Source organism: Rhinopithecus bieti, unplaced genomic scaffold, assembly GCF_001698545.2.
Source record: "Rhinopithecus bieti isolate Rb0 unplaced genomic scaffold, ASM169854v2 scaffold_3763, whole genome shotgun sequence".
Taxonomy (NCBI): Eukaryota; Metazoa; Chordata; class Mammalia; order Primates; family Cercopithecidae; genus Rhinopithecus; species Rhinopithecus bieti.
Genome location: NW_016804379.1, coordinates 2,320,710 through 2,330,797, shown reverse-complemented (window position 1 = coordinate 2,330,797; position 10,088 = coordinate 2,320,710). Strand labels below are relative to the sequence as shown.

Genomic DNA, 10,088 nt, shown 5'->3' with positions numbered 1-10,088 from the left:
AGTATCCTTGAATGATTTTACATACACACAGGCACACACACACACACACACACATACCACATGTGACAACCAGCGCTTGGGTCATTTCTGCCCTCCTTAGTTTCAGAGGAGGGCAAAGTTGTGATAGCTGCTTGCTCATTTTCCACATTGGCAGTACTATTGAAGTTCATCCTGAAGAAACAAATTGCATCACAGTCCTATCAAAATCCTTTATCTTCCCTGCCCTTAGCATCACAGAACTGCCAGCCAATTTCCCATGCTTCCCAGGGGTTACAAGCCAACTCAGGCCAGTCTAGTCTTTGGAGCATGAGGTGAAAGGACAAGAGAGGTACTCTCACAAAAAGTGATTCCATGGTCTACTCCTGAGCTGCTGTACTCAGAGAAGGCACCAATGACTTGCTTTTCTATTCTTGTGGCAAGAATACTGCTCAGGAACACACTGATGCTACAATCTATGCTCATTCTAACAGAAAACACAGCAGGCTGGTGGGAAAGAGGTGGAATGTTTCATCTCTTCAGCATGCCTAGAAGGGAAAATAGAACAAAGTCCACCTTATTACTAGAAATAAATATTTTGCAAGCACCCAATAAAACTTATGGGGAGTAAAGCATTAAAATTCTATGGAGGGAAGATTCTCCCTTTCCTTGGAAGCAATCCAATCAGTGTGGAATGACAGAAATAAACATGAATTATATTTCCCACCCTGCCTGTCAGCCACAAAATCCTGTGACTTTAGGCAAGGGCAAGGTGACCAGGACTTGTGAGGGCCTATATACACCAGGCAAACTGTGAGGCAGATGTTATGCACATTCTCCAGAATGATAAACTGTGACTCAAAGAAGTTCATTCACTTACCTAACATCACATAGCTAGTGGGTGGTTTAAAAAAAAAAGAAATCAAATTCAGTTCTATCTACCTTCAAGTCTATGTGTTTTTAGTGCAACACACTAAACTTAACTTCCCAAGGCTTCAGTCTCCTCACCTAAGATCTCTTCCACCTCAAAAGTTCTATGTAAAGAAGATATAATATTATAAATTCTCAGTAAGGAACAGTAATTTTATAGAAAATAGAGATTTACATTATTTAAAATCCTTATTACTCCTCTGAATAAAAGTAAATTTTAAATTCCATACTTTTATTTTATCTTAGTTGCAAAAGTATACATATAATAAAATATGAGTAGATTCTTTCAGGTGTTAGGTTTACCCAGAATCGAGTTGAAACCAAGAAGACAATTTCTTTTTTTGAAATCAATGTTAACCATTAGCTTCTTTGCTTGGGACATCCCTATAAAGCATTGTTAACATTCACAGCAAAAATGGAATGGAATTTGGAAAGTCATCCACACTCAGAGAAAATGCATCATCAAACCTGTGCAACTATTCTCAGAACTTTCTTAAGTCAAAATTGCCACTGTTTCCATCTTTCTCTGCCACCCTATCCTCCTGCCATTGTGTTAGCTATTGAATTAGAAAGGTAAATGAAAGTGAAAAGCTTCTATTCACTGTAAGATTTATAATTTTATTCTTTACTCATGTAATAAGTTTCATGTAAAAATCCTGTAACTGAAAACCATACACCACATGTTCTCACTTATAAGAGAGAGCTAAACATTGAGTACACATGGTCACAAAGAACTTAACAATAAACACCAGGGCCTAACTGAGAGAGGAGGGTCGGAGGAGGATGAGGTTCAAAAAACTGCCTATGGGGTACTATGCTCAAAACTGTCTACCATGATGAAATAATCTGTACACCAAAACCACGTGATGCACAATTTACTGATGTAACAAAACTGTACATACACCCTTGAAGCTAAAATAATATTTGGAAATAAATTATTTTAATCTTGTAATTATAATTTTAAAATTTACACCAAAGCTGGATGTGATGGCTCATACCTGTAATCCTAGCACTTTGAGAGGCTGAAGCAGGTGGATCACTTGAGTTCAGGAGTTTGAGACCAGCTTGGGCAACATGGCAAAATCCCATCACTACAAAAAATACAAAAATTAGCTGTGTGGCATGCACCTGTAGTCCCAGCTACTTGAGAGGCTGACGTGGGTGGATCCCTTGAACCTGGGAGACAGAGGTTGTAGTGAAACAAGATTGCACCGTTGCGCTCCAGCCTGAGCAACAGAGCATGACTCTGTCTCAAAAATGTACATATTGAGATAATTTATTTTTATAATATTTAAGTTTATAATAGATATGTATAAATCACCCTTCACAAATCAAATTATACTATAAATGAAATTGGATAGCCACTGATGGACTTAGGAGAAGTCTGCTGAGGGTAGGGTATACAGGTATATAGCATCCCAGTGCCTCCCTGTGCCATCCAAACTGTGCAAATATGATGAACTTATCATTATTTTTCAAGCCTTAATGGCGTGATTGAAGAGCTCGTAATAGGAATTAGAGAAGTATCAGCTCAGACTTTCTTGTTAACTTGTGTTTGCATTATTAATATTATCATCAATCAAGGATTTCCTGGCAATGATCTTTTTTAAGCCACATGTCCTTTTTGTGAAGGTTAGTTTCATTGAATTGAAATGATATAATCTGTAAACCCATGGAACCCAGCGTAGGTAGGCTGCCATAGGCCACAGTATGCCAAGAGCAAATAACATAAGTGAGGGTGCCACAGCCAAGCCCTCCACATCCTTTGGGGTCACCACAAATGGCCTGTGCCTCAGACCTTTTGCCACAGGACTTATGTCAATATCAACTCACATATTAAACACAATAAAGTTTAATGCAAATCTTACATTTAGAACAAAAATACAGTAGAAGGATAATATTTTCTTCTTGCTCCTCAGTGGATGGTTTAACTCACTGACTCCTCTTATAAGATCACTAATCTGGTATATGACTAGCTAACGGAGCATAAGTAAAACCATACCTACATAAAACCAGAGACAATTATTCATTTCAAACTACCCTAATTACTTAGAATGTGCTAGATCCACTTTCTTGTTTCACCTCATTCCTCCCTTCCCTGCTCAGTGGTAGTCACCCACAGAGCAACTCTTCTCAGGTCTTCAGTTGATCACAATGGGGAAGAAGTGCACCAAAGCCCCACTGGTATCAGTGGGTGGTGTCTGGAATGTGTTGTTTATGCATCTGGACTGCACTGGCTTTTAGTCATCTCTATGCTCTCTCAGTTCCATTCACCCCATACCTGCTTAAGATCAATGAGTGCATGTAGATATCCACACCTCTTGCAGCCTGCTCTTTGGCAGCATCTACTTTGCAACATATTTGTCCAAGATTTAGATCGATCTCCACCTCCCATCTTAAATACTGCTGGAGTAAAACCACACCTCTGGGATACTGATGCATCTGCAAATCTACAGTTTCCACCTTCAATGTTGCTTGGCAATTCATACATTCATTCAGTAATGTATGTAGGAAGGTATGTATGAATGTATGAACCAGTGTTGTAATGTCATCAAGATGGCTGACTAGAGGTGCCCAATGCATGTCTCCTCTACAAAGAAGAACAAAAACAACAAATAAATAACTGCACTTCGAGTTGAGTGTCTAAGGGAGAGCACTGGAATTCTGCAAGGAAAAGATGAAAACCCTCTGAAACATGGACATTTGAGATAGCAGCATGAAGAAGGAAGTAAAGTGACAAGGTGGGATTGGCTTGGAACTAAGAGACACTTCCTATTATAAGGGAAAGGTAAGCAGGCAGTCCCAGAAGTCCCCATTACTAACATGAATACCTGCAATTCTAACTACAGGAGAACTTCACAATTCTCTTAGGCCTTGAGCCAGTTTAGAGAACTGCATGGAACCAACACAGCTATATTACTTTAGTGAAGGAACTCACACTGGATCCCTTTGGGACCAGTGCTGCTGTGCCATCGTGCCATTTCGAAAACAGAGCCATTGCTTGAGTGCATCCTGCCCTGGTGCTCAAATCTGCACCTCCACATCACGGGAGCTGCTGTCATCCTACCATATCCATACAAAAAGATGCAATGCCATGACCCCAGCTTGACCCAGCAGTACAGATGTGACACTAGCACCTAAATTCACACAGTGCCCTAAACCTCATGGGACAGCCAGTCCAGCACAGTGGGGAGGCTGTCCCCAAGACCAGGGGAGCCAATGCATACACTCCCCAGGGCCTGAAACCTACCTGCCTAGTGCCCACCACTGTAAGCAACCTTGTCCCCTTCACCACCAGGGCCACTGTGTACTGTATGTGGCCCAGAAACCAGGGACCAGGCTGCCCAGCTCCTGCCACCACCAGTGACCCCATACCCTTGACTTAAGGAGCTGCTACACCTAGCAACACTCACTCCCCTCAAGGCTTGAGAAATAGCCTTTCCAGTGGCTCCCATCTGCAGTAAAGGCATACCACTGCCTCCACAAACACCCAGTCTTGGCCACTGAGGCACTCACAGATACTGCTGGCATTGATTACAGTCAAAAAAAAAATTACATGATTACAGTACTGTGCTCACCCATAACCAAAGCCAAAATACTTTACCCAACTGATACTATAAGATGCATTTACAGAAAAAGAAAAGTCTTTCCTTATGAAATCTACTAGATAAAATTGGAAGAGGTAACTGTTTCGGCAGACACCCAGATTTCAATGTAGGGACCCATAAAACATGGGAACATGACACCTCCAAAGGAATACAATAATTCTCCAGTAACAGACTTCAAAGCAAAGAAAATCTATGAAATGCATGAAAAGGAATTCAAAATAGTAATCTTAGGAAAACTAAGCAAGATACAAGAGAATAAAGGTAAAAAATTCAATGAAATCAGGAAAACAATTCATGATTTTAATGACAAATTCAGCAAAGAACTAGATATGAAAAGAACCAAACAAAAATTTTGGAGTTGAAGAATTCAATGAATAAAATAAAAAATACAATTTAGTGCAACAACAAAGTCAAGCAGAAGAAAGATTTTGGATGTGAAGACAGGTCTTCTGAAATAAGCCAGTCAGACAAAAAATAAAGGATAAAAAAGAATGAAGGAAGTCTATGAGACTAATTGAACACGACTAAGTGAACAAATATTTGCATTATAAGAATTCTAGAAAAAGAAGAAATGAAAAAAGTCATAGAAAACCTATTTAATGAATTAATAAGTGACGACTTTTCAAGTTTTGGGAAAGGTATGGGTATCCAGATTCAGGAAGCTTAAAGGTCCCAAATAGATTCAACCCAAAAAAGATCCTGTCCAAGAAACATTACAGTCAAACTGTCAAAAGTCAAAGACAACAAGGGAATTGTAAAATTTATCACAAGGAAAAGATGTCAAGTCCCATATGAGGGAATCCTCATTAGACTAACATCAGATTTTTCAGCAGAAATCTTAAAGACCAGGAGAGAATGAGATGATATTTTCAAAGTGCTAAAAGAGAAACAACAGCAAAGAATACTATACCCAGCAAAGTTTGTCTTTCCTAGACAAGAAAAACAGGAAATTCATCACCACTAGACTGGCCCCACAAGAAATGCTTAAGGGAAGCCTACATCTAGAAGTAAAAGGATGATGACTACCATCATAAAACATGCAAAAGTATAAAACTCAGTAGCAGAAAGATACAGAAATTTGAAAAAAAGAAAAAGGAGTCAACTTTTGTCACTACACGAATACCACCAAACTATAAAAATAAACAATAGAAGAGGAAGAAACAAAAGATATGCAAGATATCCTGAAACAACTAAGAAAATGACAGGAGTAAGTTCTCATGTATCAATAACCTTCAATGAAAACTGATTAAATTCCCCAATTAAAAGATATAAACTGGCCGAATAGATAAAAAAGCAAGACCCGAATATATGCTGCCTGTAAGAAACTCACTTCGCCTAAAAAGATATACACAGACTGAAAGTGGAGGAACAGAAAAGACATTCCACCCAAACAAAATCAAAAACAAGCAGGGGTAGCTATTCTTATATCAGATAAAATAGACTTTAAGTAAAAAACTGTAAAAAGAGACAAAGATGTTATTACATGGTGATAAAAGGATCTATTCAGCAAGAGGATATAACAATTATAAGTTTGTATCCATCCAACACTGAAGCACCCAGATATGTAAAGCAAATATTATTAGTTCTAAATGGAGAAATAAACTTCAGTACAAAAATACTTGGAGATTTTGACATTCCACTCTTGGCATTGGACAAATCATCTAGACAGAAAGTCAGCAAAGAAATATCAGATTTAAATTGCACTATAGACCACACGGACCAAATAGGCATTTACAAAACATTTTATCTAATACCTGTATAATACACATTCCTCTCATCAATACATGGTACATTCTTCATGAAAATCCATGTGTTAGGCCACAAAGCAAGTGTCAAAAAACTTTTTAATCAAAATCATATCAAGTATGCTTTCTGACAACATTGGTATAAAACTAGAAATCAATAACAAGAGTAATTTTGGAAACTGTACAAATACTTGGAAATTAAACAACAGGTAGTCCTTTTCCTGTGGCAGCAGCTGGGCTGAGAGGAACATGACTGTCTCCTCTCTCCGCCATGACATGTGCTCACTCACTGATATCGGTGTACTCCAAAAAGTGGGAGTCATCTGTCAAAAATGTTACTTTGCCTGCTGTATTCAAGGCTCCTATTTGACAAGATATTGTGAACTTTGTTCACACCGACTTGCACAAAAACAACAGACAGCTCTATGCTGTCAGTGAATTAGCAGGTCATCAGACCAGTGCTGAGTCTTGGGGTACTGGCAGAGCTGTGGCTCAAATTCCCAGAGTTCAAGGTGGTGGGACTCACCATTCTGGCCAGGGTGCTTCTGGAAACATGTGTTGTGGAGGCAGAATGTTTGCACAAACCAAAACCTGATGCCATTAGCATCATAGAGTGAACACAACCCAAAAACTATATGTCATCTGTTCTGCCCTGGCTGCCTCAGCCTTCCCAGTATGGTCATGTCTAAAGGTCATCATATTGAGGAAGTTCCTGAACTTCCTGTGGTAGTCGAAGATAAAGTTGAAGGCTACAAGAAGATCAAGGAGGCTGTTTTGCTTCTTAAGAAACTTAAAGCCTGAAATGATATAAAAAAGGTCTATGCCTCTCAGCAAATGAGAGCTGGCAACAGCAAAATGAGAAACCATCACCAAATCCAGTGCAGAGACCCCTGCATCATCTATAATGAGGATAATGGTATCATCAAGGCCTTCAGAAGCATCCTTGGAATTACTCTGCTTAATGTAAGCAAACTGAACATTTTGAAGCTTGCTCCTGGTGGGCATGTGGGACATTTCTGCATGTGGATCAAAAGTGCTTTCCAGAAGTTAGATTAATTATATGGCACTTGGCATTAAGCTGCTTCCCTCAAGAGTAACTACAATCTTCCCACGCACAAGATGATCAATACAGATCTTAGCAGAATCTTGAAAAGCCCAGAGATCCAAAGAGCCCTTTGAGCACCACACAACAAGATTCATCACAGAGTCCTAAAGAAGAACTTAACTGAAAAACCTGAGAACCACGTTGAAGCTACACTCATACACAAAGACCATGAGCCAGAACGCCATTCTTCACCAGGCCAGGAATCACAAGCTCTGGGTGGATAAGGCAGTAGCAGCAGCTACAGCACTAGAAGCCAAATCAGATAAGAAGCAGGTTGCAGGAAAGAAGCCTGTGGTAGGTAAGAAAAGAAAGAAGGCTACTGTTGGTGTTAAGAAGCAGAAGAAGCCTCTGGTGGGGATAAAGGGCAGCAGCTACCAAGAAACCAGCCCCTGAAAAGAAGCCAGGAGAAAAGAAACCTACTACAGAGGAAAAGAAGCCTGCTGCATAAACTCTTTAAATTTGATTATTGCATAAAGGTCAAATGATTTTCGACAACTTCTTTTGAATAAAGATCTGATCAAAGAGGCAGTGAGAAAACAAAAAGGTAGATAAATAAATTAAAAGAAAATTCAAAATGTATTGAAAGAAGTGAAAATAGAAACACAATATACTAAAACATATGGGATACAGCAAAAGCAGTTATTCTAAGAGGAAAGTTTATAGCAATAAACACCTACATGAAAAATATATATTTCAAATAAAAAATCTAACTATGTATCTCAAGGAAGCAGAAATGCAAAACAGACTGAACCCAAAATTAACAGAAGGAAAGAAAGTATAAAGATCAAGTCAGAAATAAACAATATAGAAACAAAAAATATACAATCAACAAAATGAAGGGATTTTTTGGAAAAGATAAATTAATTTGCAAACCACTAGCTACATTGATGAAGAAAAAAGATACAAGACCAAAATAAATAAAATCAAAAGTGAAAAAGGATACATTACAGCTGATACCACAGAAACATAAAGAATTATTAGAGATTATTACGAATAACTATATGCCAACAAACTGGAAAATCTAGAGGAAATGGATATACATTCCTACCCAAATTGAACTAGGAAGAAATAGAAAACCTGAACAGACCAATAACAAACAATAAGATTGAATCACTAATAAAAAGCTTCCAAACAAATAAAAGCCCAAGACCTGATAACTTCACTGATGAAGTCCATCAAAATTTTAAAGGAAACAAATTTCAAAAACTTGAAAAACTGGGAATTCTTCTAAATTCGTTGTACCAGGCCAGCATAATTCTGATACTAAAACCAGATAAAAACACAGAAAAAAACCACAGGTCAATATCCCTGATGAACATAGATGAAACATCATCAACAAAATACTAGCAAGCTGAATCCAATGGCATACTGTGGGACTCAACAAATGACCTTTAACTAAATGGAAAGCCTAGCAGCTTCCATAGTGTCGGGTATACTTAGACGTGAAATAATAATACTTTCCTTTCTTTGTTAAGACCTCAGCTTGAATACAAAGTAATAGATAAATCAAAGTGATCTATCATTTACATGTTAGCATAAAGAATAATGTGCCCATAGGGTGTACTAGAAGGAATTATTATTAAAGAAAGAAAGATACAAGAAGGGGGCATTAAAAACAAACTAAGCATATGTGTCCTTGCTCTATTAGAGTGTTATAGCAGCCAGCACACATCAGAACCTGTCTTGTCTGCCTGCATCCTAGCCATTTAGTTTGCTAAATATCATATGGTAGACATTTTTTATACATCAAAGACTCCTAAGGGTCCTGACATTTGTACTACTCGAAATAATGGATTGTCCCTATGACTTCTATATGTTTCTGGGCTCCAACTGGCTGGTGCAGGAACAGCTGGCCTGCACAGTGCAGGAGCTGCCCTCATTTGTGTGCTTTTCTATGTCTGTACAAACCCAATGACTGAAAGCCTCAACCAGTGGCTTTTCAGAAAGGCGAAAGATCAACATAATCAAATACAAACACACACACACACACACACACACACACACAAATATACTTATATAATTCTCATAAGGTGTGCATAAATATATATATGTGATTAAGTATATCTTAATTTCTAATGCATAAGTGAAAGACTATCTGTAGAGATTATTAAAAGGCTCTGGGTTCTAAAAATTAATAGGATCTAGAGATTTCTATTTCTAACAACCTCTAGACTGAGCTAAGATGAGTAAGTAACCACTCACTCCCTTCAAAAAATAAAAATAAAAAGGGAATTCAAATAAAGATGAGAAATTTCTGGTTCAGAAATGAAGAAGGAACTTAAAGCCAGAGCAGCCCATTCATGATCCAATGTTGAGAAGACCAGAGGAGATACTGGCTGAACAGATCCTACAGACCATGGGTTGGAATTTTACAACCAAACTAGATGTAAGTACTACAAGACATGAAGATGTCAGAGTATGACCCCTGCATACATCCAGAGTATTAAGAAAGCTACCCTCTGAGTAAAACAGCAACTAGAATGATTTTGCCCTGTGCCCTAAAGAAGCATCAGAGAAGGCCTATATTTTCTTAGGACTCTGAGTGATAGGCTTCCATGAAAGATAGAAACACCAGGCATATGGCACACATGGGTTTGGAGTTCAAATTTATACCATGTGCATGTTGTATAAATTCCTAAAACAAAAAATTAAAAGACCACAAACATGCTAGAGTACCTAGCAAAAGCAGATGTAAAACTGTTCTTCTGTACTTCAGGTTGCAGT

The 10,088-nt window shown here is 38.2% G+C and overlaps 1 pseudogene; it reads left to right on the top strand.

The window, feature by feature from the left end:
* The first annotated feature begins 6,494 nt into the window (after window positions 1–6,494).
* On the top strand, window positions 6,495–7,812 carry LOC108526725 (60S ribosomal protein L4 pseudogene; annotated as a pseudogene).
* The last annotated feature ends 2,276 nt before the right edge of the window (window positions 7,813–10,088 follow it).